Source organism: Chrysemys picta, chromosome 1, assembly GCF_011386835.1.
Source record: "Chrysemys picta bellii isolate R12L10 chromosome 1, ASM1138683v2, whole genome shotgun sequence".
Classification (NCBI taxonomy): Eukaryota; Metazoa; Chordata; order Testudines; family Emydidae; genus Chrysemys; species Chrysemys picta.
This window is the reverse complement of record NC_088791.1, coordinates 340,116,647-340,128,240: the sequence shown is the minus strand read 5'-3', so window position 1 is coordinate 340,128,240 and position 11,594 is coordinate 340,116,647. Positions and strand designations below refer to the sequence as shown.

At 48.1% G+C, this 11,594-nt stretch overlaps 1 long non-coding RNA gene across 2 annotated transcripts; it reads right to left on the bottom strand.

Moving 5' to 3' along the window:
* Positions 1 to 519: 519 nt before the first annotated feature.
* LOC135980952 (uncharacterized) lies at positions 520 to 4,705 on the bottom strand. 2 transcript variants are annotated; one of them, XR_010597910.1, is made up of 4 exons: positions 4,581 to 4,705; positions 3,895 to 3,974; positions 3,194 to 3,338; positions 520 to 615 (listed from the first exon to the last, which is right to left on the bottom strand). It is a non-coding gene; the product is annotated as an uncharacterized LOC135980952 (long non-coding RNA). The 2 variants fall into 2 exon arrangements; XR_010597909.1 differs by lacking the exon at positions 520 to 615 and having other exon boundaries at positions 2,969 to 3,338.
* Positions 4,706 to 11,594: the final 6,889 nt, after the last annotated feature.

Genomic DNA, 11,594 nt, shown 5'->3' with positions numbered 1-11,594 from the left:
AGAGCAGCTGGAAGAAAACTTCTATACTTTCATAATTGCAGACTTTGGGCCAGCCCTCATGCTCTGTAGTTAGCGGCAGTCTTGGTTCCCATTGCACCCACTGGTTCTCACTGTGGGACAGCTGGAGCTGGGAGTTCTGTGGAGGCCAGGTGCCAGCCCTCACGGGGGACTAGAGTCCTGGCAGCGACCCCTCCAATTGCATCAGGAGTGGCAATGATGGGCAGTAAAGGGAATAACGTCCTCATTTGGAAAGGACACTGTGATGTAAGGGCCACCAGGAGACAGGAAAGAAACTGAGGGTAACAATGGAGGAGATTGTCAGACCTCACAGATGGAAATAGAAGACTCCCCCGTGCTACATGAACCTTGTCACATATGCCCTAATAGGAGAACTCTGTGGAGATGGGGCACTCCGTTCTTTCCTTAACTCTCCTTTCCCTCACAAGCTCTTAACAAGATTTTCCTGTTCCTCTTCCCTACCTTACCATCCTCCAACCGGCATCTCCAGATCCTGTTTACCTGCAAGATGCTCTCTAGCTCAGCCGGAACTGGATTTTCTAAAATCAGACTCTGGAGCATCTCGTTGAGGGTCTGCAATGTTCCAAAGAAGAGGTCCTGAAAGGAGGGGAAACCGTTATGCTCAGCGCCACAGAGCTGTGGATTATACAAATAATTTATCTTATGGGCTTGAGGCAAGAATCACAGGGTGAAATTCTTTGGCCTGTATTATACAAGAAATCAGGCTAGATCAGGGTTGGCCAACCTGTGGCTCCGGAGCCATATGTGGCTCTTCAGAAGTTAATATGCGGCTCCTTGTATAGGCACCGACTCCGGGACTGGAGCTACAGGCGCCAACGTTCCAATGTGCCCGGGGGTGCTCATCAGCGGCGTAGCCAGGTGGAGGGAACAGGGGCAGTGGAAAAAAAAAAGCGCCACCCGCTGCGGCCCTTTTACTGACAGGGCGGCGCTCCGGGTCTTCGGCGGCACCTCGGCGGCGGGACCTTCACTCGCTCTGCGGGTCTTCGGCGTCATTTCGGCGATGAAGCTTCAGTGCCGCTGAAGACACCCGGAGCTAGTGAAGGTCCCGCCGCCGAAGTACCGCCAAGACCCGGAGCGCTGCCCTGTCAGTAAAAGCGCCGCAGCAGGTGGTGCCTTTTTTTTTTCTGCTCCCGGGTGATTAAAATGAAAAAGGCGCCACTTGTGCTCGGTGGGGGAGCGGCCGCTGCCCCGCGTCCACCCTAGCTACGCTACTGGTGCTTACTGCTCAACCCCTGGCTCTGCCACAGGCTCTGCCCCCCCTCCACCCCTTCCCGCCTCATCCCCTGAGCCTGCCATGCCATCGCTCCTCCCCTCCAGAGCCTCCTGCATGCCACCAAACAGCTGATCGGGACGTGCGGGGGGGGGGGGGGGGCGCTGATCAGCGGGGCTGCCAGAGGGCGGGAGGCGCTGGGAGTGGGGTGGGGGAGCTGATGCGGGGGCTGCTGACATATTACTGTGGATCTTCAGCAATATACGTTGGTAAATTCTGGCTCCTTCTCCTAAGACAAGGTCTATAAAAATAAGGCCAGATCCTCAATGAGTGCATATTGACATAGCTCCATCAGCAGGCGTGAAGCTACATGGATTCATACCAGCGAAGGGTCTGCCCCATACTTCTTGTGCACAATAGTTGCTAAATAATTAGTTACTTCACTTATTCAATAATGTGGGTGCCCTGAGCGCAAGAGAAACCGTATTTAGATTTGTTCTGGGCAGTGAATCCTTCAGGAATCTCGAGAAAACTAGCCTCATGTTTCAACTGATATTGGCCTGCCGTGATTCAAAGCTGTGCTCTTGACAATCACCCAGAAAGCCAGATGCATCGTTATATCCCTGCCTCATTTCCATTATAAACCAAAGGAAACGGATAACAGAAAGACATCTGCAGTATAAATGACCCTTTTCTTATAATTGATCTTCCAAATCATCCCCCAAACCTGATGTAATGAATTCATCAATGCCTCCCTTGGGAAGATAACATGCAGCAAAGCCCTTATCAGAGAGTAAGGAAAATGTTATAGCAAAGAAAGTCCTACATTGAAATGAGATTTTTTAACATTAGAAATAAATATCACTTTAATAAATATATCACCTTGTCTTTGCAGGAGCGCCGCCAGATTTTCTGCTGCCCAAGGCGGCGGAAGGTCCCGCCCCGAAATGCCGCCTCCCACAGAGGCGGCGGAAGGTCCCGCCGCCGAAATACCGCTGTGGTCGCCACCCCTCAAATTGTAGCGCCCTAGGCGACCGCCTAATGGGTTACTCCGGCCCTGTGTCTGTGCCCTTTACTCCTCTGGGTCTTAGATACTATTCACTCCAATGATTTGGTTAGAGAGAGCATATGTGAGCATGCGGGATGTGAGGCAAATTAAGTGTTCTAAATTCTATTGACTTTGGTAGTGAATTTGGTCCAGTGTCTGTAATTTCTCTCCCCTCAACTTTAGGGCCATAAATGGCTTTTCAGAATTAAAAAAGCGCAGGCACTGAAAGCTTTAGCAACTCTGACAGTACGGGTCAGATGTTTAAAGATTTGCCACCATATTTACACCCACAATTTGCAGGCGCAGCTTTGCTCCTACTGGTCTTTTCACCCGTCAAGTTGATCACTTGGATGCCAAAGTACTGGATTTAGGTGTGAAATCAGGTATTTCAGGTGCCCACGTGTGCTAAGGTGTAACTGCAAATAATTGCAGGTCAAAAGTAGGGACTAAAGTAAAGTTCAGGCTGAAAATGTGGCTGTATCGAGTGCCGCAGGACCCCAACTTTATTCAGCCCCTTCATGCAAGAGGACCTAGCTGTGGGAGGTGCCACACACCAGAAATACCTGGTCAGTGATCAAACAATAGCCAGCCCCATTTCTGGGGCAAGCACTAAGTACGTTTTCCTCATTCCACATGCCTCATTTTAGCTTCACCACCCAGATTGGGATCCCCAGTAGTTCCCTAGTAAATTGAAAACGGATGGATCATTTTCATAATTGGGAATGTGGCAGCTACTTGCTGTATGCATGGGACGAATGATCAGGGCCACGTCACCGGGGCTAAAGTCCCCAACTGATACTCCACAATGGCGTTCCATGAGAAATTTCGCTGACAGTGTAGTCACATATCACCAATATGGGCCCAAAGTAAGTAACAGGAAGCCATTCTTGAGTTACCTTTGTGTCCTGGGCGCTTGTACCCCTGATTACTCCTTGCGCCTGCAATGTCGTTAGAAGTGGCAGGGAAAACACGCTCTTGAGGAATGTTCTCAGCAGGACCCTTCTCTGGTGGGAGCCCATGGCCTTCACCACATGCTTTTTGCTGGTAAAAGGAAGAAGCCTGGATTGGACTTTGAGGTGCTGAAGCGTAACGGAGGCATCAGATGGTGAGGACATGAACTGAGGGTAATGCTGAAGGAGCGTGAGACTAAGAGACATCTGGACTATACAAGAGAACAAGATCATGTGAACAGTAACAATGTAGAAGAGTAAGACACTGGCAAAGATTAACAGAACACAGGAAAAGCACGGGAGGGCAGGGACTGGTGACCCGAATAGTAAATCCGGCTCAGAAACGTTACAGAAGAGAGTGAAGGAAATGACTCAGCTGACACCTCCAGAAAGAAAATCATCTCAAAATGTCTGCAGAGACTCTTGGCTTTGAATCACATGTGGAGTAAAGAGGATTACAATGTTACTGGGTAGAAAATCATCAGTCAGCCATGCAATAGTCCCCTAGCTCCTCCCCAAAGAGTCCTCAGCATCTAAAGAGAAAAAGGCACGAAGTGAGGGACTGCTATTGGCAACTCTGGTCCCACCGAGCATGGAGTGAGAAGCCAGGTGTGAAAGCGGGGCAGTTAAATGAGAAGTCACGTTACCTCAGTTCGATAATGATGGCCATGGCCTGGAGCCGTATGGTGCTGGAGAGAGAGTCCCAGGGTTCTTTCTTAATCATCTCCTGTAAGTCACAAAGGGGCAAACATAGTAAATGAGACACAAGTGCTCCCAGCATCAGTCCTACTCCCTCACACATTCATTGAGGAGGTTATACAAAGCCCTGGCATCACAGCTAACTCTGGAGGCCTCAAAAAAGGCTAAATTAGCCACAGGCTTCTCCAGAGTCTCCAATAAATCCCCAGCTAAAAGAACATCAGATATTCCAAAAGTAACAAGGAGCCCAGCCAAAACCCAGGATCTTCCTTTCTGATGGAAGAGCTCCCAGATCATGAAGCTACTCAGCCAGTGGTGTTGTCCAAAGGGATCTCATCCATTTCTACCCAGCCACAAATTCACTCACTCATTTCCTCATCCATCTCTGTCCACTCATCTCCTACTTCCCACCAACTAGCATCCTCTCTCTGTCCATTCACACTAATATTTCCAGTCAATCAGCACTGACCTCAATTTTACACACTGAAATAATTGCTTCAGTGTATACAACAAAGTTCTTTACAACTCTCCAGATTCCATGGACCCTAGCGTGGGTTTAGCAGCTATGTATTCTCCACAGTTCACCAATCTTTTCCAGCCAACAACACGGATCCTGTGTATATTATTTACTCACCACTATGGCTCCTGCAGTGTCTGATGCAAAGTTGTGAATAAAAAAGTCAGGCATGTTATGCCAGTCGATGCTCTTGCTGAGAACAAACAAGAGTCTTAAGAGACTTTTTTTCACAATGAAATCCTAAACCAAAATGAGAAAAAATATATATCAGGGTGAAAGGGATTTAGATAGAGAACATCATCGGGTAGAATATTCTACCTTCATTCAAAACCCCTCCACACGGAACACCTGGTAGATAAATTAACAATGTTGCAGAGCAATGAATAGTCAGGAGCAGAAATCGTGGTGAGTTGAGGATGATGATGTATCCGGGCAGCACCTACAATATACTGGGCTCTGTCTGCAAACAAAGGAAGACACAGGCCCAGCTCCCAAGAATTGACAGTCTAAGAAGGTTCTGATGGCTTCCAGCAGAATGTTGGCTTGTGTAGGACCTGACTGTGTGAGCTACTTGTTCAGAGAAGGGTTGGATCAAGGAGAACAAGCAGAACAGCAATGGGACTCCATGTGGAGGACTCCACACAGGGCCTGTTTTCTGTAGGACAAGTAGCCAGATGTAGCGTGACCATGTGTAATAAATGAAGGGGGGGGGGCTCCCTTTTATGAACACCCAGCCAGCCAGTTAGCTATAAAGTCCCTCTTGGTGGCTGTTCTCTGCTGCTTTACCTGTAAAGGGTTAACAAAGTTCCCCAGCTAAAGGAAAAGGAGTGGGCACCTGACCAAAAGATCCAATGGAGGGCTAAAACTTTTTAAAATGGGGAAAAAACTTCTCTTTGTCTGTGTCTGTTCTCTGGAGACAGGACACGGAGCAGCAATTCTGTGTAAGGCTGCAACCAGGTATGAAAATTCATCTTCCATACCGAGAAAAATCATTGGCCAGGGAATGTTTAACTAGACGCGATCAGGTTTATTTCTTTATTTTGGCTTGTGGATCTCCTCTGTGCTAACCCCAGATACTTTTGTTTTGCTTGTAACCTTGAAGCTGAACCTCAACAGAGCTATCTTGATGCTTAATTTTTGTAATTGTTTTCTTTTAAGATCTAGCAAAAAGCCTAAGTTCCAGATGTACTTTCTTCCTTTTTGTTTTTAACAAAATTTACCTTTTTTAAGAACAGAATTGGATTTTTGGTGTCCTAAGAGGTTTGTGCATGTTATTTAATTAGCTGGTGGCAACAGCAGATTTCCTTTGTTTTCTTTCTCACCTCTTCCCCGGGGGCGGGGAGGGGGCGGGATTTGAAAGGGCTTGAGGATACCCCACAGGGAAGAATTCCCAAGTGCTCCTTCCTGGGTCCAAGGGGTTTTTTTTGCATTTGGGTGGTGGCAGCGTTTACCAAGACAAGGTCAGAGAAAAGCTGTAACCTTGGGAGTGTAATACAAGCCTGGAGTGGCAGGCATTGCTTTTTTAAATCCTTGCCAGCCTCCACCTTCTGCACTCGAAGTGCCAGAGTAGGGATTCAGCCTTGACACCATGTGTATAAGCGACAAAGCTGGACCCATTTGTTTTGTCAGTGAAGATCTAAGGGTACGTCTTCACTACCTGCCGGATCGGCGGGTAGTAATCGATCTATCGAGGATCGATTTATCGTGTCTCGTCTAGACGCGATAAATCGATCCTCGAACGCGCTCCCTGTCGACTCCGGAACTCCACCAGAGCGAGAGGCGGAAGCGGAGTCGATGACCGTCGATCCCGTGCTGTGAGGACCCGAGGTAAATCGATCTAAGATATGTCGACTTCAGCTACGCTATTCTCGTAGCTATTCTTGTAGCTGAAGTTGCGTGTCTTAGATCGATCCCCCCCCAGTGTAGACCAGCCCTGAGAGAGTAGCAGTCGCCAGGGGAGACCTTGGGTGGAAATGTCTCGTCCTTGAGTCCAACAGATAGTGTGAGGCAGGGGAGTAGCCGGGCAAGAATCTACTGAAACTAGCACAGAGTGGTGGGAAATCCCTGCAAATCAAGGATACCACTGACAAACGGGGCATGAGATCACCAAAGAGTTTGTGGGATGTATCTGGAGAAGGCACCTAATATGTATAATAGGAGAAAAGCATCCAGAGGCTGGATTGTCTGGAGTAAGTGAAAGAAGAAAGGTTGAGTGCTGTAGGCAAAGGGTTTGAAGAGAAGTCAGACCCTATGTGATAAACCTTCTGGGATGTCCCAGGCTGGGTCAGGTGGGACGGACAGCGTGAGGGGACATTAGTTTACAGATTAGATGGAGAAGGTTTATACCTCTTTGTTACTATTGAAGTAGTCAACAGTATTTCTCCATGATTCCAGCAAGAGCATGGCTCCCTCCATAGCACAGCCATGCTGCTCACGTCCACTTTCATCCGCCTCCCAAATAGTCTCCATGCACGAGATATCTGGGACTAATAAAAAAGAAAGAATGACAGAAAGACAGAAATTACTGCCATTGCTGGTTAAAGGGGAACGAACGCGCCCTGAGGTGTCATTCATGGACTGATTGGTGCCCAAAAGACAGTTCATTTAAACCAAAGAAAGGACACGGTCTGTCTGTCTTGGGGTTGTATACTGCTGCCCATCACCGTGGTATCTGGGCTCCTTCCAGCTAAAATCAATGAGCAATAGCGAAGTTCCTATGGAAAGCTTGGCGTCACTGGCACATCTCCCTTTTTGGGGTAAGATATCTCTGCTCTGGGTAGGGTTATCTTTTGTTTGTTGGCTTGATTGGTTTGATTCCCACCGCTTGTTTTGAATAGGGCTAGACATCTATATCCTGCTTGAGCAGGGGAGAAGTGAAGGAAACTGTGATGCTGGTGAAATAAGTCACTGACTCTCAAAGCAAGAGAGATTGGTGTGATCAAAATCAGAATCAAATTGGGGATTCCTTAAAAAACAAAAACAAAATAAGAGAGACCCAGAATGAGACTCCTTTGCACTTCTATGGAGTTTTTCAGTGGAGGATCTCCAAATGGCTTTTAAAGGTGGGCCGGTATTATTACCACCATTTTTATGGCTGGAGAAACCATGGCACAGGGAGCTGAAGTGACTGGCTCAGTCAAACAGCAGGTCACTGGCAATGCTGGGAATAGAAGATAGTTCTCCTGACTCCAGTCACATCCTCTACCCCCTTTATTTCTTGGATAAATGTCATTGATTCATTACACAATAAATATCTTGTGCTCTCCGATTGGACATGAATGAGCACAGACCCAAAGAAATACCAGGACTCGCTGTACTGTATAGGGCCAACCAAACAATAGATTTGTCCGATAGCATGAACATTAGCCAGCCAAATATTGCTGAATAGGACTGGCTGATGCTCTTGCAATTAGGATTCAGTTCACATATCCTGCTTTGCCCCCGTCAGCAGCATGGGAAAGCAGCTAGGAGCTCGTGATGGGTGGAACAGCCAGGATAACATCCTCCCAAGGGAAGTGGTGGAAGCCCCATTGCTTAAGTCTGTGGTTTTCGGGTTGGCCACTTATTCAAAGTTAAAGAATTTCGCCTTTACACTCACTATAAGAGTTAGAAATGTGTCATTGCTAACAACGTTAGCCCTACAGAATTCACCTGCACGTGTGTTGTGAGAGGTTGGCCAAGAATATTTGACTTTGAAGGGTAAAGATGTACAGGGAGTGGGGGAGCAAGATTATTTTTGCTTTAGGTTATAATACAATTTTCAATGCCTCCTGACTCCCTTGATTGCTCTGTGTAATCATCTGGGGTCAAGACCCACTGTTTGAGAAACGTTGGCTAAAGACATTTAAAACTAGACTGGACTAAACCAGGGCTCAGCGTGGGATGGGCCGCGGTGGCCTGGCATATTGGCTTCTTTTTTCTAATGCCTTTTTGTTCTGCAGCATCTAAGCTTTCATTTAGAAACAATGTAAGTCTCTAGCTGTTACTTAAGATTTTTATTATAGTAATGCCTACGGGCTCTCCAAGAGCAGGACCCTATTGTGGAGAGGCACCAGCTGGGCCCAGAGTGTGTGTGGGGGTGTCTCCTTTGCACACTTCTGGGTGCAGAAGCGTGGCCACACCTAGGCCCCATTTTACTCCCTCCCCATTCCTCCTTATGGTTCCTGAGAGAGATGTACCTGCCAGAGCAGTGGAAAGAGGCCTTAGTGTAATGAGAACCAGGCTCTAGGATCCAGAAATAGGACTCCCATTCCAACCCAGGTATTGGGCTAGTCAGTCATCCCTAGTGTTGTATTGTTCTGCCTGCTCCAAGCAAGGACTTCACTATAAGGGTAAGAAAGAGAAGGGAGAGCAGTGTGTGGTGGAGAGAAATAGAAACTGCCCTTCCTCTTCCAGCAGCCAGAGATTCCCAGAGAAATACAGGCTCTGGGGGCATCATCACCTCCACCAGTGCTGGAGAGCCTTAGAAATACAGGGGTCTGACCATCACCCGGGTCTAGTGTTTGTATCAGGGCTTGTAAGTATTGTGTTCACACTGGGGATGGAAGGACCTCATGGAGATCCAGCATTTACCAAACTGGTCCTGATTCAGGAACACTGTCTCCTGTCATTCCAGTCTCTGGGAGATTCCGGGATGATTAGTACTGGGACTGATTACTGCTAGCTCATTATTTATTTGCCAAGCTCCAGCAGTGATCTCTGCCCCCCGTGCAGAACAGAGGGCTGCCCTCCAGCTGCATGCAGACTCAGCCATGGAAGAGCACCGTCCACCCACTAGCAAAGCCATGCGGCCACATCTATTTGTTCTCCCCTCCTCCACTTTTTCCATGTTTTCCCCCCCCACTCTCTGTGCCTTGTCTTCAGTTTCCCCTTAGTGGAACACAAACCCAAGAGCCTTTGGGATCACTGCAAATCTTTGAACACATGGGGGTTGAGACTGAGTTTGCCTCCCTTCATTCCCACCCCTTAGCGCATCCTTAGCCTTTCCTTTTACCTGTAGTGACAGTTCGGGGATATCGCGTCTGGCCTCTCTTCGCTTTTTGGCAGATTCGCTTTAGACACCTTAGGATGGGCCCACTTTGCTTAGGAACGACCTTGGCTGGGCCATCTTGAGTATCTTCTCGAGCCAGCTCCGGCTCACGCTGACTCCCACTGGAATGTTCCTCTCTTCCCAAGGTGGACGTGCCCTCAGCAGCCGCGTCCTCCTCCTTCTCCTCCCTTGGCAAGCTGTGCATGTCCATTCTGCAACAAGTCAGGAAGGGTGGCCAGTTTTGTTTCAGTCGATCTTATTGTCTGTGGGACAATTTCCAGCCTGAAGCTAGTGAGAAATGTGTGCGTCGTCCTCCGGCTAAAAATGTGAGCCACAGACAGCAGAGCCCGAGAACTGGGGCCCAGATCCTCAAAGGTATGGAGTTTCCCAACTTCCATGGAAATCAATGGCAGTTAGGAGCTTAAATACCTCTGAGAATCTGGGCCTGGGACCCTGCACCCCCTGCCAATCCCCCCACCAAGTGTATCTCTACACTTGCAGCTGGGGGTGTGATACCCAGCTCGCATACACATATTCGCACTGGCTTGCTAAAATAGCACTGTAGCAAGGATAGCATGGACAGCGGTGAGAGGGGCTAGCCACCCCGAGTACAACCCCACCCGGACCCTATGAGTACGTACTCCGGCGGCTAGCCCAAGCCACTGCCTGAACTGTCGCAGCCATGCTGCTATTTAACACGCTAGCTTGATGACAGCTAGCGCAGGGATGTCTCCTCAAGCAGGGAATCACACCCTGTTTGGTCCTGCCTCAGCGTAGGGGGATGGACTTGATGATTTCATGAGGAGCCGTCCAGCCCCACAGTTCTGTGATTGGTGCCAGAACCTCAGTTGAGAATTGCCTTCCTTTTTAACATGTAAATGCTCAGCTGTAATGAATCTAGTTCTTTTAAATACAGAAATAAATCCTCGACTCAAATTGTAGATTAGCAAAGGTTTGGAGGTTCCTTTTGGAACTTTGTTGTTTTAATAAAGTCAATAAATATACTCAAAACTATGCAAAGGATAAGCAGTGTGGTCTAATGGTTTGAGTATGGGACTGGAAACCAGAAATAGATTTCTCATCCTGGCTTTGCCACTCACTCGCTGTGTGATGCTGGGCAACTCACGTCCCCGCCCCGTGCCTCAGTTTCCCCATGTACCAAAAAGGCATGATACTGACCCTTCTGTACGTCGAAGAGATGAGGTAGGTTACTTAGTTAATGTTTGTAAAGAGAAAAGAGGTGACAAAACTAATCTGACACAATGATGGCACCAAGAGTGGAATTATAAAGCACCTAAAAATCCAAACAACTATACATGTATCACAATATTTGCCAACCCAAAATTCAGTTATGGTGCTTCTAAAAAAACCCACATTGAACACTGTCCATCGCATACGCGTTTCATTTGAATAATACATTTGTTGAGTCAGATCCGCAGCTGCTGGAAATCAGAATACTTCATTCAAGTCAATGGAGCTGTCGATTTATAGCAGCTGAAGATCTGGCCCATAAAACCCAACACATTTTAAGCCCGAAGTTTACTTGCTTTAGAAGTTGGGACTCTTAACTAATTTCACAATCATTGGTTTCCTCCAATACTTGAGCTATGAACAAAGATGGAGAAAGAAGTTTACAAAGCTAAGATTACAGGTTTGATGGTCATCAATCAATATCACAATATACTTCTTAGTCTAGTGGGCAACACAAAGTTTAGCTGTATTCAAAATATCACATTGTGCTCCAATATTACTTAAATCCTCTGTCAAAGATTTAAATTTTAATCTACATGCTTGCGCTCAGGGGAGGCTCTAGCTTTTTTGCCGCCCCAAGCACGGCAGGCAGGCTGCCTTCGGCGGTGCGCCTGCGGGAGGTCCGCCGGTCCCGCAGATTTGGCGTACCCGCCGCCGAATTACCGCCGAATCCACGGGACCAGCAGACCTCCCACAGGCGCGCCGCCGAAGGCAGCCTGACTGCCGCCCTCGCAGCGACTGGCAGGGCACCCCCCGCGGCTTGCCGCCCCAGGTACGCGCTTGGAGCGCTGGTGACTGGAGCCGCCGCTGCTTGTGCTCCACTGGAGACAGCAGGAAAAATTACAGCTCTT